Raw genomic sequence first — 26,929 nt, 5'->3', positions numbered from 1 at the left:
AATTATTGTTGTATCTTAAATTATTGACTTATTCCTTTGGGTTTTTACAATTTATTTACTTTAAAATTATCATTTATTAACATAAAATATTTGTAATTTTTAAAAAAGATAATCAGGTTTTCAAAAATCATCTGAGAAATCTTATAAATTGTGTTTTCAGAAATTCAATTTAAGTATGCAAATACTTTTTTATACCTCAGACTTCCCAAGAGTGCAGTGTGGTTGTTCGCTTTGTCCGCATTTCACATTTGAAAATGACCATTACAAGTTATTATTTGACATGACATTTATAAATGAGCCCTACAGTTGTGATTGGATGTAAGTGTAGTCATTTTTCAATATTGTGCAATGAACTTCCCTAGATGTTGGAAATCCAGGTATGTGTTTTACACAATTTCCTGACCAATTGGTCATAAAATCACATCAGCTTGTACCTAAATTTCTAATAACATATTCCAGCAGGTGCGGTTCCATGCCAGAAACCAGGAATTGTACAATTGCCCTTGAGGTTTATTTAATTTAAACCTGTGAACACAAATGGCATGTTGCATTATATCATTGTCCTTCATTCAGTGGTCTGTTAGAAGGGGTGCTTGTGGTATTTGCAGGAAAATTCCACAATGCAACTGGGAGATTTAAATTGATGTGCAGGTTCGCTCTTCAAATAACCTGTTATCTTCAATTATTCTCTCTTTGCTTGATTTTCCACTCTACTGGCTTGATCATTCCCTAGTTGCTTTATTTTCTATCCGACTGCCTAGAGTCACTTTCTACCCATTCTGTCTCTGACAGAACAGAACAAGGAAGGTTTGGGAACAACAGCTTACGAGGGCTCATAAGTTGATCATCCAAATTAAGCCAGACAGGCAGAGTAAAACTCTTCTATGAACTTTTCCGCATGGTTTATTGAATTGATTCAACAGGAAACCCTAGGTTAAAGTTATACAGCTTACTTATTTTGGATAATGTAACTGTACAATGTCCTGTGTCATGGGTTTTTTTGGTTTGTTAAGAGTAGGAATGCTTCTTTGTCTGATAAGTGTTTCTCTCGCAGTTGTTTTGCTTTATACTTGCTGATATGGTAATTGTATTCATTTGTTAACCAATGGGGAATGTTATTTTGTCTTGTGAGGCTGGGCACGTGGGGAAGGGGTTTTCGCGGGCTTTTGGTGGGGAGTCGGGAGGAAGACGCCGAGGAAGGTGGACGCGTGCTGCACTGCTTGGAAGACCACCGGGGAGTCCTAGGTGCGAAGACGTGGAGGTCGGAGGCAAGCGACGAGGGGTCGGATGGTTCGATGGTTGAGCTCCAACGATGTGCACTAAACTGACTGAACTTTGATAAGTTGGCGCCTTTTGTTTTTTTTCCTTGCATATATATTGTATTGCCTAATACTCTTTTAATTTTAGTAAACTCTTTAAAGTGTATTTCATAATGGTATTTGTTGTGGGTTTGATACTGTGGGCGGGCGCGAGGCATAAACTCGATTCTCACAGCACCTGCGTGTACGGGAGGCGGGGTTGGTGTGTGGCTGGATCTCCTTTTCCCCTAGACATATACCAGCCTGTTGGGTAAGTGTTACATAACTTAAATAATTCAAAGATCTATTTTACATAGTAAAGAATTCTTGTCAATGAAACTTGTTTTGTGTGGAAAATCCTAATCCTGACCCCCTGGTATAATGGGTACAGAGGGGAGTTGAATTTGTCAATGTAATGGTTTTTTCACTTGCTTTTCTTGGACAGATCACAAGGGCTTCCCCATAAAGCTTTTCCCAATTTCTTTTTAATTAAGCCTTTCAGTTCCCCATGAAATACCTGGGACCCATCCTTCATGGATTGTTAGGGCATCGCAGAGCATTGGGGACTGACAGCTCAATCATGGCCACAGTTTGCTCTCCTTTCCCATGGGAGTACAGATGGTCAGCCCTCTCACCTCACAGAACTGACTCAGCCACACAGAATGGAAATTCTCAGATGTTCTCTTGGTGACTCAAATAGCCCTATTTTCAGGCTCAGATTCTGCGGACTCAATGATTTGATTGATTCCTAGATCTGACTCCATCACTGTTGTTGTGTTTTCCTCATTTGACAACACTTGTTGGTGTCAGTCTGTTTCCCTGCTTGGAAGGAGAGGCAGCCCCCATCACCAGGACTCTCACTCACGTTATTTTTCAGGTCTTTATTATTTTGGAGCAGTATACCCATACATTCTAAAAAAACAAAGTTTTAATTAAAGCTTCTTGTTAACAGAACTGTGGGAATTGCTAATATAAAATCATGAGCAGAGACCTGTAATTTAGCTTTAGCAATAACACTAGTACACTGGGATCAAAAGTCACATGATTAGAAGCTGCCATGATCGGCTTCCAGAAATAAATCTAACAAACTAGCTTTCTTTTAGCTCAGCCTAGTGTAGAACTGGATGAAGACCAGAAAGGTTTCATAAAAGAATTCTCTTTAGAGCCAATAAGACAATTTTAAATTCTTAGAGATGCTGAATGGAAATAAGACCCTTGGCCCAATTTGTACATGCTGATTAATGTATCTATCTATACTAATCCCATTTGCTTGTGTTTGGAACATGCCTCTTTAAAACATTCTTATCTATGTACATAGCCAAATGCTTTAAAAAAATATATTGTGATTTTACCTGATTCTACCTCTTAGCTATGTTTGTGTTTAAGACTAGGTCAACCATGAATTATGGGATAATTCTTTGTGTGAAAATCAAAGAAAAACATGAGAAACTCTTGTTGACAAAGAAGTAATAACTCTGTTAATGTGTTTCCACAGATGTTTTTGCTAATGAGAACATTATAGTCAAAAAATAGCCTCATTCTTCTGATATTTATCTGAAATCTTAGTTCACATTATCAATTGCTAATATGAGAATTTCTCACAGAAAGCGTTTAATCTTTGCATTATCCAAGTTCAGTTTTTTCCTTTGGTCCTTGACACTGATTATTTGTAATCTGCTGCCTTAAAACAGATGTTTGGCAGTTGATAAAATATTGCGAAGGTATATTGGTCTCTAGTTTCTCATAAAAAATGTCTCTGAAGCAGATTCCAATTTGAAATACAATTGCTTGGATTCAAAACTGGTAAATGCAATTATGATCCACTAAGGTGTAATTGGAAAACTTGTGTAGAATAATACTTTAAGACAATCACCTTTACACCTCCCAAAGACCTCTTGCAGATTGTAATGTACATCACACAGAACTGAAGTACACTGCAGTCAGTGCATCATTAAACTACAGAAGATATCTGTTTATCCATATACTTCCTTGTAAAGGAGATTTTCTTGTCCTAGTTTCATGGGTAAAACTATCTATATTACTGTAGTACTTTTAGGAACAAGAGAAACCTCATGAGTCATACCTTTTTCTTATTAGTCTATTATTATAAACCTGATCAACGGTCTATCCAAAGGAGATCTAATCAAAATTTGCTGGCAAGTTGAGTTAACAATCTGCCTGAGAAGGCATTGCCAATTTTGAACAATTGCCTGTGTTGTCATATGGTTGTTAACCATCATTCACTAAATATATGTTAAGTAATTATTATAATTTTTCCAGTTCATTTTTGCTCATAGAAATTTCATACTAAATATGAAGCAATGTTATTCCAATGATTTCCTTGTCAGGTATCAAAATCCACAAAACAAAGTCACCATGAATATCATTCTTAAAAATTCTGCTATATTCTTTTTCCTTTTTATTCAGTAGTTTCAACATTTTGCATGTTTGTTTTCAAATCTCATTCAGCAAGGAATAATAATTGCTTTGCTTCAGGAGGAAATAGACATGTTAGGATATGTATATAAAGAAAGTCATAAAAATGAGTTGCCTAAGGAAAGAAAAGCAGAAAATGCAACTTTTTATATCTATCAGATTATACCAGACTATCTGACTGTCTTTGCAGTAACGTCCTAATCGTCAGTCATTCACAGAATCCTAAATAGCCTTCTGAGCAATAATAATACTTGAATAAGTTATATGCCACTTATTTTTGCACTCAGTGCAAATGCTTTGCGAGTCCTCTCATCTCCTTTAAAACTCAGAATTCATCAAACTCATTATAGGGTCCAGGAAGGTTCTTTTTCCCAGGAGCAAGATAAACTTTTGAATATGTATTTGGTATGAAAATTAGAGCACCAAATTACTTTTGTCATTCTCTTGCAAAATTCCTGGCCATGAGCATTGCTTGGATCATGACTCCTGACCTACACATTTTATTTACTTTGCTGTTACTTCCTCAGAAAGTGTTACCTTTTGGAGAACGATACCTGCCTAAGGAGGATTTTGACCTAATTCTGCTTGCTGTGATTTAATACTGCACCCAGGGTGTATGTAAAAAAAAATTGATTCCCTGTACCTGAAATGTGGTTTGCATTAGAAATTGCCCATCATGAATCCCTCCATGATATAAATTAGTTTCTGTTGTTTGTGGACCTCAAAAGATTACATGGGTCCTAAGGGATAGCAATCAATCTTACATGAAGTTTTTAATATCAGGCTGGTTTCTTGACTCTATTACTAGGATTGGGTGGGAAGCCCATAAAAATTCTACTGCTGTGTTATTTTGCATCATATGCCTTGTGCATTAGCTGATTAGTTTAAAAGTTCAGTGATGTCAAAACATTGTATTACTACACTTGCACAAAGAAAAAGGGATATATGCTAATAGCAACTGATAAGGAAGAGGCATTTACCTGAAAGCGATCTCTTAAATGTTAGTACATTGAAAAAAATAATTTCACAGTATATTTCCGGAGGATTGCTGAAATCAAAACAAACAAAAGTGAATGAATATTTTAAGAAGGTGTATTTGTTAAACTATGGATGAACAGAAGATAGACTTACTCTGTGATTCATAATTAAGTGCATGAACAGGTATGTATTATCCAGACAATGCACAGGGGAGTGTTGGCAGTGGGGCTTTTTGCTTATTGTTTCTCATCTGAGGAATACACAATCTGAATGGGCCTGTCAGTAATAGATGATAAATGTGCATGTCAGTTTCCCATGGTGATGGAAGGGAAAACAGAGGGCCCCCGAGCCCACTTAGAGAACATTTTCCGATGTTATAGAATGGCAATGGCAGACATCTGGGAGTGGATCAGCTGCCTGGTTTTTGACTGATTGTGGTAACTATAACATAAAGGAGAATGTAAACAACAGAAATAGCTGAAGAATAACTATCTGATGTTGGAAGGAATTTAAATTAGTCAGAATTTACTAATTCGCTTAGCTCTGGAACATCTGGACAGTGAAAATGCATCTATCAAGATGTTTTTCATTGACTACAGCTCAGCATTTAACACTATCACCCCTTCAAAACTAATTAATAAGTTCCAAGACTGGGGCCTTGATACTTCCTTATGTAATGGGATCCAAAATTTCCTCACTTATAGACCCCAGTCAGTACAGATTAGCAACAGCATTTCCTCCTCAATGACAATCAGCAGAAGTGCACTGCAAGGCTGTGTGCTTAGCCCCCTCCTCTAATCATTTTATGTGAGGCTGAGTGCAGCTCCAATACCCTATTCAAGTTTGCTGGCGGCACCACAGTGGTTGGCTGAATCAAAGCTGGTTCCAAATCAGCCTATATGAGGGAGATAGAAAATCTGGTTAAATGGTGCCACGACAACAACCTCTCACCCTGTCATGGTCCTGTCTGGCAAATCCCTATCTTGCTATTATCCCCTTGACTGGGCCTTAATCTCCTCGGCTGATTTCCAATTGTTCCCAGTTCCATTAATTACAGCACACCTGGGTTCCATCAGGGAATGCAGGATAAGAACCCTGGCATCACAGCAGTGTGCTGCCAGTTCGTCGGTCAATTCTAGTGCGTGTAAACCCCATTTCCTGATCCCTTAGGACTGTTAGTTTCTAGCTCCACATCATTCCCTGGATATTCTACGTGAACCTTGCCTCTGAGTCACTACTCTCCTGGGAATCTGCTCCACGTTCGCGACTGTGCTAGCGCCTCTCGACCCTGTCTCCGTGCCTGTGTCCTGCACTTGGATTCATCCTCAGTCACGTCCTTGCAACACACTTAATGTCAGCAAAACTAAAGAGCTGATTATTGACTACAGGAAGAGGAAATTAAGGGTCTGTGAACCAGTGCTCATTAGGGGATTGGAGGTGGACAGGGTCAGTAACTTGTTTTTCAATATATTATTATTATTACTTGTTTCTTTTTGTATTTGCATAATCTATCTTTCTGTGTGTGTAGTTTTTCATTGATTCTATTGTACTTTATTCTACTATAAATGCCTTTAACAAAACAGATCTTGGTGTAGTATTTGGTGAACTTTGAATCTAAAAGAGAATAGCTATTAACATTGTGTTGTAATACTTCTTTAAATTAATTTCTATAGCAGCAATAATATAGCTTGACAAAAACATAATCACATTAAAATGATAGTAAGTTAGATATGGTGCTGACAAGGACTTTGAAACTTGATTAATGAGGTAAGTTTGACTGAATATCCTAAAGGATGATGAATGGAGAGATTTAGTCAGTGAATTCCCAAGTTTAAGGCTTAAGCAGGTGACGGTGATGAGAGATGCTTCATAGGAACTCAAATGAAAGATCCTAGACTACTCATTCTTCCTCCTTCAGATGATGGCAGACCTGCCATAAAAACTGTAAGTCCTAGACTTAATTATAGTGTGTGGGATTACAAAGTTTCATTGTTTACCTTTTCTTTTTGCCTCTGAAGTTTACTGGAATGGGAGAATGGAATTCTGTGTTTAACAAAAAAAGGGGTCAGATCTACCATTTATAGAAGGATGAATTACTTGGTTTAAGCATTTGTTTTGAAAGAGTGCATATGTGAATCTATAAACAGTACAGATGAAAAGTACCAGTAATAGCTCTAAAATCACATGTTTAGTCTTGGTTACCTCCTAAGGAAATGAGAAAATTCATCTGAGCTTATAAAAGCCATGCAGCGAGGAGCCAATCATGGGAAAAAAATTGCAGATGTGATCCCTCCTGCCTCTAAATTAATTAAGAAAGTATCTGTTCAGCAATAAGTTAATGTTTGCCCCGAAACTATCCATTTTGTTACCATATATCAAAAGCATAAATTATAAAAAACAGAATCTGGTGTCTGTACATCTGGTATTTACTTTAAAGATGTCTCAATACTGTTGCTGTTTGACTTCAACTCACAGCGTATATTTATAAACTACAGATTTGTCAAGCTTCAGCAATTAGTTTCGGAGAGATTATTGTGAAAAGAGAGGTTTCCTGGTTCTTCTTTCTCATATAAAAAGTGGTGTACAGTTCACATCTGCAAGATTTGTTGAATTCCCTGATGGAATTGATGTTCTTCATAGCTCCTTTATGGAATAAATACAAAACTCACAGAATTTAGGACCAAGATAATACCACCCAATTGTTCACCTATTTTCCTTTCAAAGATTTTAAAAATGATCAGAGATCTGAGAAGTTTAAAGGAAGACTTGCATGTAAACAGCATCTGGTTCAAGTAGACTTTAGGACTAATTTTCATCTTAATTGTTATTCTCTTCTCAAGCTCCAACTTTGCTCATTCTACTTTGCTTTAGTCTTCCCCTCTCAGCTTACCATAGTTAATCAAGTTCTCAATGTAAGCATTCATTTGACATGACCCATCCAACTATTTTTCTATTTTAATAATCTCCTTTCTCCTGCACATTTGTCAGTTAGGGAAACCTGGCTTTCCATTTTCACTTGTAGGAATGTATGTTGCCTGTATCTGAAACATAGAGTCATAGAGCAGAGAATCACATAGTCATAGAACAACTCAGCATGAAACAGGTCCTTCATGCCACCTAGTCCATGCTGAACGGCTAATCTGCTGAGTCCCATCACCTTGAACCCAGACCACAGCCCTCCACACCCATCCTATCCATATACTTAACCAAATTTCCCTTAAGTGCTGAATTCAAAACCTCATCCACCACTTCTGCTGCCCCACCCTCTGAGTGTAAAGATCCCCCTAAATATATCACTTCTCATTGTTAACCCATGATCTTTAGTTCTAGTTTCACCCAACCACAGTGGAAAAAGACTGCTTGCATTTACCCTATCGATATCTCTCATAATTTTGTATAACACTATCAAATTTTCCCTCATTCTCCTACACTCTAGCAAATAAAATCCTAACCCATTCAACCTTTCCTCACAACTCGGGTCTGCAAGTCCTGGTTCCCTGTGCACTTTATATGCCGGCTTTAAAAAGTGACCAGAGTCTTTCAGGGCTGGTCTACTGATCAGGAGCTTGTTTGAGTCATTAGTAACTTAACAAGGACTAATAAAAAGAAATGATGTTTAAGCAGAGTGGTCATTGTAGGAACGGCCATTGTTGGAATGGGTCAGTGTTGAAATGGTCAGACTTTAGTTCAACAGGCTTTGATGAGAACAGACGGAGGCTAAGTGTGCTGAGTCATTTGGAATCATTTAGTTGATTGAAGAACTTAAGATTGAGAAGTTAGAACTGAAGATGTACATTGTGTAGGCAAGATGGTAGTTAAGGCAGTGGAATAATTCTCTTGTAAGATGTGAGATTGCAGGGTATGTAATGATCTCCTTAATTACTTTATCTGTAGGAAGGATACCCAAACTTAGCTCCCAACTGATAAATTCAAATAACTAGAGCTGGAGCTGGATGCACTCAGGACCATCTGGGAGGCTAAAAACCTCATAGTTGAAACTTTTACTGAGGTAGTCACACCCTGAGTTCAGGTTTCAGAGCGCAGGTGGGTGACCATCAGAAGAAGTAAAGGGAGTAAGCAGTTTGTACAGATTTCCCCATGGCCATTCCCCTCAGTAACGAGTATTCCCCTTTGGATACTGCTGGGGCATATGTCCTAGTAGGGCACCTAGTAGCAGCAGCAGCCAGGCCAGGGGCACTGTGGCTGGCTGAGGCTCAGTAGGGAAGGGTAAAGTCTGGTAGTGACAGGACACTTGATAGTTAGGGGCACGGACAGGAGATTCTGTGGCCACAAGAAAGATGCCAGGATAGTGTAACACACAGACAAAATGCTGGGGCAACTCAGCAGGCCAGGCAGTGTCTATGGAAAAAGCTGCCTGGCTTGCTGAGTTCCTCCAGCATCTTGTGTGTGTTGCTCAGATTTCCAGCGTCTGCAGACTTTCTCTTTTTTGAGCCAGGATAGTGTGTTGCCTCCCAGGTGCTAGGGTTAAGGATGTCTCCGAGCAGTTGCAGAGGGAGGGTGAGGGTGATGGGCTAAGATGGTGCCAATAAATGATGGCTCTTTGCATGTAGCTTTGATGGAAATAATCAAATATTCCTGTTTTGGTCTACTCCATCTGAAATTCACAGTCACAGCCATGGGTGCTTCAGTAAGCAACTTTGTTTTAAGATTTTGAAAAGATTTATTAATCCTCAAAATTGACAGATCCTGGACTGCAGAATCAGGTCACAAGTGCAGCTGTCCTTTAAGAAAATGGAAATAGGGATGGTTTACCTGTCTACAGTATGATTGAAATAAAGAGACTTTATATGTTCACTCCGAACTATCTTGCTGGCCAATGTACATTCTTTGGAAAATAAAACTGAAAACCTCAGAGCATGATTGTTGTAAGATGAACATCGGGACTGCTGAGTACTTTGTTTCATGTAAACGTGGCTATACCCTGCTAATTTGGATGCAGCACACAGCTAGAGGGCTTCATGGTTCTCCACAAAAACAGGACAGCTCAGTCTTTTAAAGATAGAGAAAGGTGAATATGCTTTATGATTAACTCATCACAGCACACAGATATAGCAGTACTGTTTCAGTCTTGTTCACCAGAATTGAAACATCAAAAGCCATTCTTTTTATCTGCTGAGGAGTTTTCTGCCATCATCCACCTCATTCCACCTCAGTCCAACATCATATAGGTAATAGAGTAGCTGAGCACTATGATCAGAAAGCACAAAGCAGCATACCCTCAAGCTTTCCTGATCATTGTGGGGAATTTCAACCAGGCCAGCTTTGATGCACCATCAATAACTCTCGGAGACGTGAGGCGAGAGATAGTCTTTTATTAGCTGGAAGAGAGAGCACTATCAGCAGCAAGAGACCATCACACAACATCCTGGAGACTGAGGGAGGAGCAGTGCCTTCAATCGCCTTTATACAGGGGTCTGTGGGAGGAGCCACAGGAGCAGTCAGCAGGGGCAGGGGGGTGGGGTGCATATCCAGACAGGTATATGTAGTTCACCACAAGCTTGAAGAAGTCTCTGAACAGCTCAAACCAATATATCAACTGTGGAACCAGAGGAACCATCTCAATTGACCACTGTTGTACCACCACCAAGAACACTTAACATGCCATCTGATGCCCACACTTTGGAAAGTCCGATCACTGAACTGTACTTCTACTCCCAGCACATAGGCTGAGTCTAATGGCCACACAGGCAGGGTGAGGTCAAAAGAGGTTTGGTCACAGAAAGCAAGGAAGTGTTTTCAGGACTGCTTTGCAGCAGTGGAGTAGACAAAATTCAGGGACTTATCTTTAAATCTGATTGAATTCACCACTGTTGTCACTCTCTTCATTGAGAGATGTTTGGATGAGTATGTGCCTTCAAGAACTTAATGGACATACCCAAACCACAAGCTGTGAATGAAATATTCAAGATGCCCAGGTGCAAACTATGGAAGGCTATTTTAAGAATGAATAAACAACTCTGATTGATGTTAGAGATGGGATCATATGTCCATCAGCTCTAGCAGGGTTTGCAGGCTATTACTTCCTACAAAATGAAACTTAACATCATGAATGGCTGTGATGTTCCACTCCCAGATGAGCTCAGCACTTGTTATGCACACTTTGAATGGGAAAATAAAACTATACCTGTGTGAATTCCTGCGGCATCTGGTGACCTTGTGATTTCCACTCAGAGGGCAACATCAGAACATCTTTCCAGAGGGTGAAACCTTGCAGGGTGTCAGATGATGGTGTACTTGGTAGGCCTCTGAAAACCTGTGCCAACCAACTGATGGGAGTGTTCGGAGGGCATCTTCAATCTCTCGCTGCTGCAGACAGAATTTCCCACCTCCATCAAAAAGGCAACAATCACATGAATGCCCAAGAGGAGTAGGGTGAGCTGTCTCAATGGCTATCACCCAGTGGTGCTCACAACTACTGTGATGAAGTGCTTTCAGAGGTTGGTCATGGTTAGTACTGAATCCTGCCTAAACAAGAACCTGGACCCACTGCAATTAACCTATCACCACAATAGGTCTACAGCAGATGCAATCTGACTGGCTTTCCACTTGGCCTTGTATCACCTAGAGAATAGCAATACCTATGTCAGTCCCCTGTACCTCCTTTTGCAATTAAATACTTTACTTCCTCACCGGGAAACCATAGGCTGTGTGGATTGGAAATAGCATCTCCTCCTCACTGAAAATCAGCCCCTGTGCACCTCAGGGATGCGAGCTTAGCCCACTGCTCTGCTCTCTCTAGGCATAACTGTTCGGCTCTGCAAAACGCAAACACCATCTATAAATATGTCAATAATACAATTATTATTGGCAGAATTTCAGATGGTGACAAGGAGGTGTACAGGAATGAGACCGATCTGCTGGCTGAGTAGTGGTGATGCAACAACCTTGCACTCAACATCAGTTAGACCGAGGAATACATAGATCAGCAGTATCAAGAGAGATTCGTAGAAGCGAGAGATCAGTAGTGGAAAGGGTGAATAATTTCAGATTCCTGGGTGTCAACATCTCTGGAATTCTATCCTGGGTCCAACATATTGATGCGGATACAAAGAAGCCATGGCAGTGGCTATATTTCATAATGTGCTTGAGGAGACTTGGTATGTAACCAAAGAAATTTGAAAGTGTTTACTGGTGTACCCTGGAGGGCATTCTAACCAGTTCTGTTACTGTATGGTATGGAGTGGCCACTGCACAAAGTCGGAAGAAGTTGCAGAAAGCTGTGAGCTCAACCAACTCCATCATGGCATCGAGGCCACCTTCAAAAGGCAATCTCTTTAAAAGGCGGCATCCATCATTGAGGACCCCCATCACCCAAGACATGCCTTCTTCTCATTGCTGCCATCAAGGAGGAGTACAGAAGCCTGAAGGCACTCAAGCACTCACTCAATGTTTCAGGAACAGCTTCTTCCCCTCTACCATCAGATTTCTGAGTGGGCAATGAATCCATGAACACTAACTCACTAATTTACTTTTCCTTTCTTTTTGCACTACTTATTTAATTTAGTGTTTTATATTTACTTATTGTAATTTATAGTTCTTTTATTACTATGGATCGCAATACCCTGATGCCACACAAACAGCAAATTTAATGACCTATGCTAGAGATATTAAAGCTGACTCTGGACATTCTGAGCAGTCAGAGGTCATGGTGCAGTTACAAAGGTAGAATGGGGGAGGAGGTCCTGCAAAGTGAGTATAGGGAGTTATGAAAGAGGCGAAATAGCAGAACCTCCAAGTTAATCATCTCTGGATTACTTCCATATACTTCTGATTAAGAGAGGAATAAATAGTAGTTCAGATGAGGGAATGACTGAAGATCTGGTGCAGGGCACAGGGTTTCAGATTTCTGGATCATTGGGATCTCTTCTGGGGAAGTTATGACCTGTTTTTTTTTAAAAAAGGATGGGACCAATATCTTTGTGGACAAGTATGCTAGAGCTTTTGAGGAGGATGGGAACTGGAGTGATAGGACTGAGGATGGGGCATTTAGTATACAAATCGATGCAATGTGCAGTGAGATTGTGAGGAATGGCAGGCAGATGATAGGACAAAGTTGCAGTCAGTTGGTTGAATTGAAGTGTAACATGGAATACACTAACAGTATGCCAGAAATTCATGAGTGCAATGGGGCAGAAGTGAGTATAGTTGCTATTACTAAGGGGAAGGTGCTTGGGAAGCTGAAAAGTCTGAGGGTAGGTAAGTCACTTAAGCTGGACAGACTACACCCCAGGGTGCTGAAAGAGGTAACTGAAGAGGTTGTGGAAGTACTAGTAGTGATCTTCCAAGAATCACTAGATTCTGGAATGGTTACTGAGGACAGCAGAATTGCAAATGTCACTCAACATTTTAAGAAGGGAAGGATGCTGAAGACAGGATATTATGGGCCAGTTAGCCTGACCTCAGTGGCTGGGAAGGTGTTGTAAACCATTACTAAGGATGAGGTTTTGGAGTACCTGGAGGCATATGATAAAATAAGCCAAAGTCAGCATGGTTTCCTTAAAGGGAATTACTGTCCAACAAATCCATTGGAATTTGTTGAGGTTATAAAAAGCAGAATAGACAAAGGAGAGTCAGTGGATGTTGCACTCTTGGATTTTCAGAAGGCCTTAGACAAGGTACCATACATGAAGCTTCGTGATAAGAGCCCATGATATTATATGAAAGATATTAGCATGCATAGAAAGATGATTGGCTAACTGGCAGGAGCCAATGAGTGACAATAAAGGGGGCCTTTTCTGGTTGGCCGCTGGTGACTAGTGGTGTTCACAGAGCTGGAGTTGGGATGGCTTCTTTTCACATTATACGTCAGTTATTTGGATGATGTAATTGATAGCTTTATGGTCAAATTTTCAGATGATACAATGAATGGTGGAGGGACAGTTAGTATTGAAGAAGCAGGGAGAGGGCAGAAGGATTAAGACAGATTAGGAGAATGGGCATATGGAATATAGTGTAAGGAAGTGTATGGCTGTGTACTTTGGTATAAGGAATAAAGGTGTAGACTACATTCTAAACAGGGAGAAAATCCAGAGATCAGATGTGCAAATGGACTCGGGAGTCCTCATGCAGGATTCCTAAAGGTTAACTTGCTGAGTGGTAAGGAAAGCAAATGCAATGTTAGCATTAATTTTGAGAGGGCTGGGATATATGAGAAAGGATATAACACTGAGACTTTATAAGGCGTTGTTCAGTCTGCACTTAGGGTATTGCCAGCAGTTTTGGGTCCTTTATCATAGTAATAATGTGCTAGCATTGTAGAGGGCCCAGAGGAGGTTCACGAGAATGATTCTGAGAATGAAAAAGTTATCATATGAGGAGCATCTGATGGCTCTGATGTGGTAAGCGCTGTAGTTCAGAAGAACGAGTGGGAACCCTCATTCAAATATTGAAAAGCCTAGATTGAGTGGATGTGCAGAGGGTATTTCCTACAGTGGGAGAGTTGAGGGCCAGAGGACACAGCCTCAGAATAGAGGGACGTTCATTTAGAATAGCGATGAATGTCTTTAGCCAGAAGATGGTGAATCTGTAGAATTCATTGCCATGGATGGCTGTGGAGGCCAAGTAATTGAGTATATTTAAAGCAGAGGTTGATAGTTTCCTGATTAGTAATGATGTCAAAGATTCCAGGGAGAAGGTAGGAGAATGGGATTGAGAGGGTTAATAAATCAGCCATGATGAAATGGTGGAGCAGACTCAATGGGTCGAATAGTTTAATTATACTCCTATGTCTTATGTCTTAAATATTCTTGTAAATTTTCTCTGCAATCTTTAATCTTATTGACATCTTTCCTGTAGGTGCACAAAACTGCACACAATACTCCAAATTAGGCCTCACTAAGATGTTATACAATTTCAACAGAACATAGCAACTGCTGTACCCAGTACTTCGATATATGAAAGCTAATGTGGCAAAGGCTCTCTTTACGACCCTATCTACCTGTGACACTATTTACAAAGAATTGTGGATCTGTATTCAAAGATCCCTCTGTCCCATTACGTTCCTTAGTGTCATACTGCTCACCATGTCAGTAGTACCCTGATTTGTCCTCTCAAAGTGTACCACCTTACATTTGTCTGCATTAAATTCCATCTGCCATTGTCAGCCATTTTTCCAGCTGGTCCAGATTTCTCTGCAAGCTTTGATAGTTTTCCTCACTGTCTACTACTTCCTTGGTGTCGTTTGCAATTTTGCTGATCCACTTTACCATGTTATCATCTGGATCATTGATGTAGATGACAAACAATAAAGGACCAAGCACTGATCCCTACAGCACACCACTGATCACAGGCCTTCAGTCAGGGAGGCAACCATTTACACTGGCTTCACCATGAAGTCAATGCCAAATGCCTACCTCATCTTGAATGCCAAGTGACTGAACCTTCTTGACAAACCTCCAATGTGGGACCTTGTCAAAGGCCTTACTGACGTTCATGTAGACAACATCCCTTACCTTCAGCAGCTTTCTGGTAATTTTTTTCAAACAACTCTGTTAGATTGGTAAGACACAACCTACCATGCACAAAGACATGTTGACAATCCCTAATCTATCCCTGTCTATCCAAATACTTGCAGTATATGGATATATGCAGTAGACTCAGTACCTTAGAATACCTTCCAATAATCTCCCACTACTGAAATAAGGCTCACTGGCCTACAACTTTCTTAGAGGCTTTCTTAAACAACGATCCTCTGGCAGCTCACAGGATGCTAAGGACATTTTAAATATCCTTGCCAAGACCTCTGCAGTTTCTACACTAGCCTCCCACAGGATCCGAGGGGACACCTTGTAAGGCCCTGGGTTTTTATCCACTCTAATTTGCCTCAAGATAGCAAACACTGCTTCCTCTATAATCCGTATATGGACCATGACCTCACTGCTTCTTTGCCTCTCGTCTATAGACCTGTATATGTTTGTAACGATCACACATTAGTCCACACCAGTTTTATCTACCAATAAATTGTTTTTTTAACAGGTCCATTCTCATTCCATTGAACTTGATCATACACCAATTTAGAAGTTATCAGCTGATTCTTAGATACTCAATGGCTACCATTTCTGTACTCCATGGTCCTCGTGATCTATCTCTTTTTATGGAACTAAATCCGGAAAGGCTTCATTTGTTACTGGGTTGAAAACATATTGATCTGAACATAAGAGATCTCCTGACATATTTCAGAAGGTTTTCCATTTCTTTCTCCTAAATAATGTTCCAATCGATATTGCAGTAACTGAAATGACTCAGAGTAACTACTTAGCAATTCTGGACTATCTTCTAGCATCTGCAGTCTCTCTCGTGTCTCCAGTTTGCTAATCCACTACACAGTTGCTTTGAGTTATTCCCACACTGAAGAAGACATCCTCCTCTCCTTGGCAGGAGTCCTCTGTGACCCTTACTCAGTGGACCCCAATTGTGATCTCTGCTGTTCTCTGGCTCTGGAACCATAAGTGCCTCCAGACACAGAAGTGACCTTTCCTCTCCCCTTTTGTTTCCCCTCATTCCAGTAGCCCCCTCACCCCTTCTCCTTTCCTCCCATGCCCTCATAACTTGCTTATCTTCTCCCTCTAGTTCCCCACCTTCTTCCCTTTAATTCATGGTCTACTGTCCTCTCCTATCATATTTCTTCTTCTTCTTCAGTCCTTTGATTCTTCCACCTATCATGTCCCAGCTGCTTACATCATGCCCTTTCATCCATTCTCCTCCTCTCATTACTTTCTCCTTCTCACCTGGCATCACCTGTTACCTCGTATAACACCCAGGAACCCAGTAGGTCGAACAGCTTCCGTGGAAACGAGCAGTCAATGTCTCGGCCTGAAACGCTGACTGCTCGCTTCCACGGATGCTGTCCGACCTGCTGAGTTCCTCCAGTGTGTTGTATGTGTTGCTTTGACCACAGCATCTGCAGTGCACTTTGTGATCGACAAGTTGGCGGCGCGACGCAGTTTGCAGCGGCCACTCTGGAGTTGATATCGGTTATTTGTTAAGTGGGGTGCTATGCACAATCCTAATCTGATGGAAAATGGATGTGGGAACACGGAGGAACATCTGGAAATCTCTAGGAAGGCCTTCTTTGTTGCTGCTGCTGTTGCGAGGTCCGGGTCTCTGCTAAGAAGAACAGGCCCCCAGTCCTCGGGGTCGCGTGGCCGTTGGCGGGGGGTCGTAGTGCGCTCAGCAGAGGATGGTGCTCAGAGAGGCTGTGCTGGAGGGGATGATCGGAGGCTCAGAGGTTCGACAGACTTGGAGTCCGCTGCAGTTGGGGAGCTTTCACTGTGTGCTATGTCTGCGAGGCTGGGTCCAACGGAGCTTTCATTGTGTGCTGTGTCTACGAGGCTGAGTCCGGCGGTGACTTGGAAATTCATAGCGGGGGTATTCCCTTCTGCCGCCTGCGTGGGATGACAAGTCTATTAGAACCTGAGGCCTTGTGGAAACTGTGTGGTGGTTTCTTTCAAACTTATAGTCTTTTAACATCTTTGAACTATTTTTACTGTGCCCATGGTCTGTTTTTTTTTAATCAATTATGGTATTGTCGGCACTGTTGTAACTATATGTAATTATGTGGTTTTGTGTGGGTCTTGTAGCTTTAGTTTTTGGTTTGTTGGGTGGTAGAGTTGGATCCTGACTTGGTGTGTCTGGGTAGTCTTGTTTTGTCTGGTGGATTTGGAGCTCCTTTCTGGGGAATGCGCTAAGATGGTAGTGCAATATTAATATGCAGCAGCCTCTCCAGACTCTGGATTTGGGGATTACCAAACATTATGTGGATTTTCTGGTGTAGTCTGTTTTGTCGTGTGCTTTTGTGATATCATTCTGGAGGAATGTTGTCTCATTTTTTTTAACTGCATTGCATTTGTGGTTTCTAAATGACAATAAACTGAACTGAACTGATCACCTAGTACCTGCCATCTTGTGCATTTCCTCTCCCCTACCTTATACGGCTTCAGTCCTCCTCATTTCCAATTCTGATGAAGGGTCTCAACTTGAACCATTGACTTTTATGGCAATATTTATCATCAAAGATCCCCAGAATCCAGGTGAAGCCATCTTCTTGCAACTACCATCAGGCAACAGGTATAGGAACCCGAAGTTCCACTTCACCAGGTTCAAGAACGCAAATTCCCTTCAACCATTCATTTGTTGAACAGCCTACACAACCTTAATCACTACCTCAATATGGCAACATGTTGATGACTTTGCACTAAAGTGGACTTCGCTTTTTAAAAAAATTCTAATTGTGTTCTTTTTTTGTCTGTGTATAATTTATGATTAATTTTTGTTTTCTTGCGAATGTTATGTATATGGTGCTATGTGCCTATGATGCTACTGCAAGTAAGTTTTATATTGTACATTTTCATACATGATCTTGTGCATATGACAATCAACACTATTTTGACTTCTGACTTTAAATGATGATTTGTGTTGCATGTGCTCTTGAACAGGAAGGACTATGGAAATGCCCTTCAGACTTGGGCTAGTACACCTGGGTTATATTCTTAGCTGCAAGTCACTTTGAGGCTTCATTTCTATCAAGTTGGTGGTTGATCTTTTAAGAGTACAGATAGAGGACCTTTTTCAGAACTCAGTGGAAAGCAAGTAGATTAAAAGGACTATGAAAGCTGTAGCTTTAGAGCAGTCAGCGTTTCTTCAGCAGTTGCTTCCTATGCTGTGTTCAGAAACCTCACTGTAAGCTAAGGACTGGTACTTACTGTTTTATTGAAGGAATGCTGCAGTGTCGCTATGATGCCACAACGAAAATGAAGTGTTGAACTGAGATCAAGTCTCCACTCTGAAATGGAGATGAAAGATTCTAAATCACACAGTTGAAGAAGTTTAGTCAATTATCTATACTTCAACTGAACTGACATCAGTATTGTCCTGTTGTCTGTTGGTTGTTGCTGAGCACAATTAGCTCCTATATTTCTTAGGTTACAGCAGAGACTTCCTATAGAAAAGAAATGATTACTTGGTTAAATTATTTACAATCCTGAAAGCGTTAGATACACTCAGTGGCCACTTTATTAGGTACATTTGTACATCTGCTTGTTTATGCAAATATCTAATCAGCCCATCATGTGGCAGCAACTCAATGCATTAAAGCATGCAGACATGATCAAGAGGTTCAGTTGTTGTTGAAACTAAATATCAGAATGGGGAAGAAATGTGATCTAAGTGACTTTGACTGTGGAAAGATTGCTAGTGTCAGACAGGGTCGTTTGAGTATCTGAGAAATTGCTGATCTCCTGGAATTTTCATGTATAATCATCTGTAGAGTTTACAGAGAATGATATGAAAAACAAATACCCCAATGAACAGTGGTTCTGTGGGGAAAAGTGCCTTGTTAATGAGGGGGATAAAAAGAGAATGACCAGATTGGTTCAAGCTGACAGGAAGGCAGCAGTAACTCAAAAAACCACATGTTACAACAGTGGTATGGAGAAGAGCATTTCTGAATGCACAACACATTGAACCTTGAAATAGTTGAGCAAAAGGCAGCAAACATAAACTCAATGGCCACTTTATTAGGTACAGGAGATACTAATAAAATAGCCATCGAGTATATGTACACTACTTCTCTTTCTGTAGCTGAGGACATCTAGTGCAGAACCTAACACATTGGATTTTGCACTGAATTCTGCCTTGACTCCAAACTTAGATTGTTTGTTTTTTTTATCACTGCACTTCCAAAACTAGGTCCTATTTATATAATGCTCCATACATTTAAAAATAAATATTTTTGTAAGACAAATTTAACGATCATGTGTTGCTACTTTTCTGCACATTAATGGGCTGAGTGGCTGATTACAATAAGTACCCGCAAACCAAGAAATTCACCGACATTGTTAACGTGCCAGCGGGCCTTCAGATAATCAATGCTCTGCGAACGAATAAGCTGAGAAGCCTGTCAGGGATCGAGGGAGGGTGAGATGTGTAGGCTTTGACAGCTCTCAGCACAATAATATTCATAACACTATTCTAGAAGGGAGGCTGAATTTTAGAGTTCTGTTCTAGCACCATGAAATATCTTAGTAGTCAAAAATTATTGAGCAGTAGTAGTAGTAGTGCAATCATTTGAGTCAAGTATTATGTTCTCCTAAAGGGTTGTCTTTTGGTGGGTCCTCATTCTGGCCAGTGTGGGCATGAGTAAGTATTTAGTGACTGGGTCCTTCGGTTGTTCAGTCTCTCCTTTCGCGGTTGCTGCTTGTTCTTTGCGGCTCGTTGGAGGTATCATTCTCATATAGCACAGCTCCCTCTTGAACAGATTTCCTCCAGGTGTATTGATTGAGTGCAAAGTCTTTTCAGGTTTTGGATGTAATGTTGATTTTCTTCAGGCTGATTTTTGTGCTACCTTAGAACTGTTTCCTCTGTGGCTCGCTGACCTGTCTTCATTGGGGAGTAAAGGATCTGTTTGGAGAGATGAGAGTTAGGCATCCGGATGATATGATTAGTCCATTGGAGCTGGCATTGCTTTATTCTGGTGGAGGTGCTGTTCGTGTTGGCCTCCCTCAGTATGCTGGTGTTAGTGTGCCTGTCCTTCCAGCTAATCCTCAAAATCCTCAACTAAATTAAAAGCATTTTTAAAAAAGTGCTGAAAGCCTTCTTTGTTTACATATGGGATTTCTTGCTAATTTCCAGAGCATTTGTTAATAACTTATTTGCAATGCAAAGCTATTCTGAATGTTAACTTCACTGAAATTGCTTTCCTATGTGACCGAAATGAGTTGAAATAGCCCCATTATAAACATAGAAATTGTGTTTGACCGGTACTTAGAATTGTAATGGAACTCAGAATTGACTTAAAAGGATTTATGAACATTTGGAGAGGCATAATATGATTAAGAATAGTCAGTATGGCTTTGTCAAAGGCAGGTTATGCCTTACGAGCCTGATTGAATTTTTTGAGGCTGTGACTAAGCACATTGATGAAGGTAGAGCAGTAGATGTAGTGTATATGGATTTCAGCAAGGCATTTGATATGGTACCCCATGCAAGGCTTATTGATAAAGTAAGGAGGCATGGGATCCAAGGAGACATTGCTTTCTGGATCCAGAACTGGCTTGCACACAGAAGGCAAAGAGTGGTTGTAGACAGGTCATATTCTGCATGGAGGTTGGTGACCAGTGGTGTGCTCCAGGGATCTGTTCTGGAACCCATTCTCTTCGTGATTTTTATAAATTACTTGGATAAGGAAGTGGAGGGATGGGTTAGTAAATATGCTGATGACACAAAGGTTGGTGTGTTATGGATAGTGTGGAGGGCTGTCAGAGGTTACAGTGGGACATTGATAGGATGCAAAACTGGGCTACGAATTGGCAGGTGGAGTTCAACCCAGATAAGTGTGAGGTGGTTCATTTTGGTAGGTCAAATATGATGACAGAATATTAATGGTAAGACTTGTGGCAGTGAGGAGGATCAGAGGGATCTGGGGGTCGGAGTCCATAGATCACTCAAAGCTGCTGAGCAGGTTAACTGTGTGATTAAGAAGGCATGTGTTATATTGGCCTTCAGATAAGTTCAAGAGCCAAGAGGTAATGTTTCAGCTATAAAGGACCCTGGTCAGACCCCACTTGGAGTACTGTGTTCAGTTCTGGTCACCTCACTACAGGAAGGATGTGGAAATGATAGAAAGGATGCAGAGGAGATTTACAAGGATGTTGCCTGGATTAGCGAGCATGAGAATAGATTGAGTGAACTTGGCCTTTTCTCCTTGCAGCAACGTAGGATGAGAGGTGACCTAATAGAGGTGTATAAGATGATGAGAGGCATTGATGGTATGGATAGTCAGAGGTTTTTTCCCAGGGCTGAAATGGCTAACACAAGAGGACACAGTTTTAATGTGCTTGGAAGTAGGTACAGAGGAGATTTCAGGGGTAAGTCTTTTTGTGCAGAGAGTGGTGAGTGCGTGGAATGGGCTGCCGGCAATGGTGGTGGAGGTGCATACAATAGAATCTTTTAAGAGACTCCTGGATAGGTACATGGAGCTTAGAAAAATAGAGGGCTATGGGTAACCTGAGGTAATTTCAAAGTAAGTACATGTTCAGCACAGCATTGTGGGTGAAGGGCCTGTATTATGCTGTAGGCTTTCTATGTTTCTAACTAATTCAGATACCGGATAATGGGGAAGGAAAGAGAGCTAAACCCAGTGGACACTTTATTAGTTACACCTATATACCTGCTTATTGATGTAAATATTTAATCAACCAATCATGAGGCAGCAACTCAATCAAAATAGCATGAAGGCATGGTCAAAAGGTTAGGTTATTGTTCAGACCAAACATCAAAATGATGAAGGAATGCAATCCAAGTGACTTTGATAGTGGAATGATTGTTGGTCCCAGACGGGGTAGTTGAGTATCTCAGAATCTGCTGATCTCCTGGTATTTTCATGCACAACAGTCACTCGAGTTTACAGAGTATGGTATGAAAAATAAATGAAAAATTCAGTGAGTGGCGGTTCTGTGGGTGAAAATGCTTTGTTAATATGAAAGGTTAGAGGAGAATGGCCAGGTTGGTTGAAACTGACAGGAAACTGAGAGTAACTACTCATTACAACAGTGGTGTGCAGAAGAACGTTACAGAATGCACAACACGTTAGACCTTGAAGTGGATGGACTACAGCAGCAGAAAACCATGAACATCCACTCTGTCGTCACAGTATTAAGTACCGGAGGTTCCTAATAAACTGCCCACTGAGTGTAAATTTGCTTGTTCAAGCTAGGAGATGACAGGGTGCGTGAAACACAGGTTTAGATTAAAGGGGTAATTGTATTTAAGATCCAAGTTTTAAGATTGTTTAATGTCATTTCCAAAGTGCATGTATTAAGGAGAACAAACTAATTCTTACTCTGGATCTGATGGAGCAAAAAAATATAAGAAGGTAAAGAACACAGTAATAAAAATACATAAGATGACTTGTTTACATAGATTGTATGTCCATTAAGTGACACTTGGCACGATGTGACTTTGACAGGAGATGATAAAGTAATGATGGTGAGGTGTGTGGTGGAATTTGTTAACAGATGGGATTAACTACAATTAATTAGGATTTGCCAAATTTTATCTTAAAAAGACAAATGTGTTGCAGTGAAGAATGATGATCTGCTCAGTTCCATATGCTGTGACCTATTGAATTATCATTGGACTGGCGTAGCCCCTCCCTCCCCCACCAGTGATGGATATTCATTATCCAGGGCTAGGAGGCCTTTTTGCAAAGATCAATTGATCAAAAGAGTCGGTTTTGAGTAAGTTAAACTTCCATTCAATATTCTTTGTTCACCTTCTTGTCACAAAAGGGAACCAGTCTTCAGTTCTCAATGTAAGTGGCAAGCAATAATCAGCTTGAAGTTAAAAGGACAGTTTTGCAAAAAAGCAGCAAATATAGAGCTATATTGCTATAGTGCTAGTGCTATACTACCAGCCCACAGCATGAAGCTGACTACTCAAAAGATGGAGTTTAAGCTAATGAAGTTATGTTAATTGACCTGTACTGAACCTGATAACTCTGGCTAAGTTACTTACAATGGTTCAAGGAAGCTTGTAGACCAGATTTATATTATCAGTTAGCATATTGAATAGCTGATCTATTGATATTTGCAAGATTAGTTTACTCAAAGAGTCAGCTTCACAGCATTAATTAGGGGTATCTGGGATATCTGTCCCCAGAAGTTCTTAGACCACCTGTGTGAAAAGATATCTGAAAAGTATCATGTGTATGTGAAGTCACCTTTAGTTAGGAAACCCATAGATATCCATATTGGATAGGGTTTAAGATATTCAATTGAGTTTAGACTTTTGCAACCAGCAAACCCAATATCATCACAGTTGGCACCCTATGTGCTCACATTATACCAAAAGCATTATTTTAGAAGGAATTATTATTTAGCAGTAATCCAAATCATGGTGTACTCGACAAGTGCTGCAGCACTCCACCTAGTGCTATAAAATGGCTGACATCCTGGTTTAAGCAGTTGGACAGGTAAATGCTGGCTGATATTATGGATGTGATAATAGTATAGCAGAAACATGGGATAAAGCCTGAAATGGTCCCCAAATTGATCATGATGAAAGTTTTATTCTTTAAGTCAGAGACTGGAATGATGAAGGAATTGAAAATAGGATAGGAATAGGATGCAGATTAGTCAGACTAAACCTTGCTGTACAACCCTGCTGTTTTCCTACAGGTGCGAACACTTCAATACTAGCTTCTAATATTATTGAAGGTGACAGGGAGCTGATAGGGAAGATTAAAATTGCTGACATACATGGAAATAAAGTAGAGTGCCTAATTTATAAAGTTCCTGTACAGATATACAAGACTAAACAAACAATGGAAGTAGCCGTAAAGTTTTTACACCAGTTTGCCTCAGATTGTACTAAACTAACACTTCTCATAGGGACACCGAATACTTCCTGTTGGAATCATACGTAATCAAATCAACAACTAATGCAACTGCACTGAATGAACAAGATATACAGTACATATTCAATACAGCTATACTGTCATCAGGATAAAATGATCAGGGTGAAATTGAAATATATTATGTACAAATATTATGATACTCTTTAACCATATCCTAACCCCTGTGGGATGATTGATATTGGACTGACTAAATTAGGATGCAATCCTTTCCCATACTAGAAACAGTGGCATATTCCTGACCATAGAGGAAAACAATCCCTCCAGGAAACTGTAGATTCCCTCTATAAACAAGGTGCTTTGATAAAAGACCTTCCCTGCTTTAACTCACTTTTATTTGGCATAGCAAAACCTGATGGATGATGGTGACTGGTTAATGACTACATTGGCCTGAATAGATACACACAACCTAATTCGGCCCAGTAACAGTCATTACAACAAATGCAGCAAGGACTAACTCATAAAAAGTATAAATCTAACATAGATCTGGTCCATGGCTACTAGTCACTCCCAATTCTTGAAAGTGACATTACACAGCATTTATAGCACCTGATGGGTCATGATATCTGTGGACCAGACTTTCCATAAGGTTTTCAAAATAGTCCGCAGATATTTTCTGCAGGAGTCATTCGGAATCTACAGGGAATACCAACCATTTGTGCTTATGCTGATGATGTACACTTCACAGCTGACACACTGGATGAGCATTTAAAACTAGTACAGTCTGTTTTTAAAATGGGTATGCAATTAATATTAAAAAATTTCTACTCTGTCAGACAGAAGTACACTTCCTATGCATGACAATTACCAATCAGGGATTGTGGTGAACTACATATACCTGTCTGGACACGCCCCCTGCTGACTGCTCCTGTGGCTCCTCCCACAGACCCCTGTATAAAGGTGATTGAGGCCTGAGCCCGGCCTCTCTGTCTCCAGGATGTAGTATGGTGGTCAACCACTGCTTGTTCCATCTTCCAGTCAATAAAAGCCGATATCTCGCCTTTACATCTCAGAGAGAGTTATTGATGGTGCATCAGGGATATTGTTTTTAAGACCATAAACACAGGACCAGCATTCCATCATGGCTGATTTATTATTCCTCTCACCTGCAACCTTTGTTGCCATGGTTTATCAACAGCCTATTAACCGTTGCTTTAAATACCCAGTGACTTGGCCTCCATAGCTGTCTGTGGCAAGGAATTCCACCTCTATCTGGCTAAAGAAATTCCTTTTCTGTTCTGTTGGGTTGAAACACATCGACGTCCCTCTATCATGAGGCTGTGCCCTCAGGACCTAGACAGCTCCATTATAGGAAACATCCTCTCCACAGCCTTTTCTCCTTGGAGCGATGGAGGATGAGAGGTGACCTGATAGAGATGTACAAGGTAATGAGAGGCATTGTTCGTGTGGACAGTCAAAGGCTTTCCCCAGGACTGAAATGGCTAACATGAGAGGGCATGGTTTAAGGTACAGAAGAAATATCAGGGGTAAGTTTTTTTATACAGAGAGTGGTGAGTGTGTGGAATGGGCTGCCAGCGGCGGTGGTGGAGGTGGTAACGATAGGGTCTTTTAAAAGACTCCTGGATGGATACATGGAACTTAGAAAAATAGAGGGCTACGGGTAAGCCTAGGTAGTTCTAAGGTAAGGACATGTTCGACACAACTTTGTGGGCCGAACGGCCTGTATTGTGCTGTAGGTCTTCTATGTTTCTATCCACTCTATCTAGGCCTTTCAATATTCGACAGGTTTCAATGAGATTCCCCCCTCATTCTTCCAAGCTCCAGTTAGTACAGGCCCAGAGCTATCGAGCACAGCTCATAGGTTAACACTTTCATTCTGGGATCATTCTCGTGAACCTCCTCTGAACCATCTCCAATGCCAGAACACCTTTTCTTTAGATAAGTGCCCAAAACTGCTCACAGTACTCCAAGCGCGGTCTGTCCAGTGGCTTATAAAGCCTTATATTACATCCTTGCTTTTACATTCGAATCTTCTTGAAATCAATGCTAACATTGAATTAAATTTCCTTATTAATGACTCAGTCGCAAGTTAATCTTTAGGGAATCTTGCACCAGGACTTCCAAGTCTCTTTGCACCTTTGATTTTTAGATTTTCTCCACATTTAGAAAATAGTCTATGCCTTTATCCCTTCTACCAAAATGCATGACAATGCACCTCCCTGCAGTATCTACTTCTTTGCTTATTCTCCCAATCTGTCTACATTCTTCTGCAGACTCCCTGCCTCCTCAACACTACCCACCCCTCCACTTAACTTCATATCATCTGCAAGCTAAGCCACAAAATCATCATTTCTGTCATCCAATTTATTGATGTATAACTTGAAAAGAAGCGGTCCCAACACCGATCCCTGAGGAACACTACTAGCCACCAGCAGCTAATCATAAAAAGCCCACTATATTACCACTGTTTTCCTCCTGCCATGCTAATAGTATCTTTTCTATAATGCCATGGTCTCTTATCTTGTTAAGAAGCCTCATGTTCAACACCTTGGCAAAGGCCTCTGAAAATTCAAGAATACAACATCCCTTTTGTCTATTCTGTTTATTTTCTCAAGGAAATCCAACAGATTTGTCAGGCAAGAAATTCCCTTAAGGAAACCTTACTGACTTTGGCCTAGTTTATCATGTGTCTCCAATACACTGAAACCTCATCCTTAATAATGGTCTCCAACATCTTCCCAACCACTGAAGTTAGGCTAACTGGCTAAAAATTCCCTTTCTTCTGCCTCCCTCACTTCCAAAGTGTGGGGTGATATTTGCAAAGTTC

The sequence above is a fragment of the Hemitrygon akajei genome, chromosome 4, assembly GCF_048418815.1.
Source record: "Hemitrygon akajei chromosome 4, sHemAka1.3, whole genome shotgun sequence".
Taxonomy (NCBI): Eukaryota; Metazoa; Chordata; class Chondrichthyes; order Myliobatiformes; family Dasyatidae; genus Hemitrygon; species Hemitrygon akajei.
The sequence above is the reverse complement of the archived record's forward strand: the minus strand, read 5'-3'. Positions refer to the sequence as shown.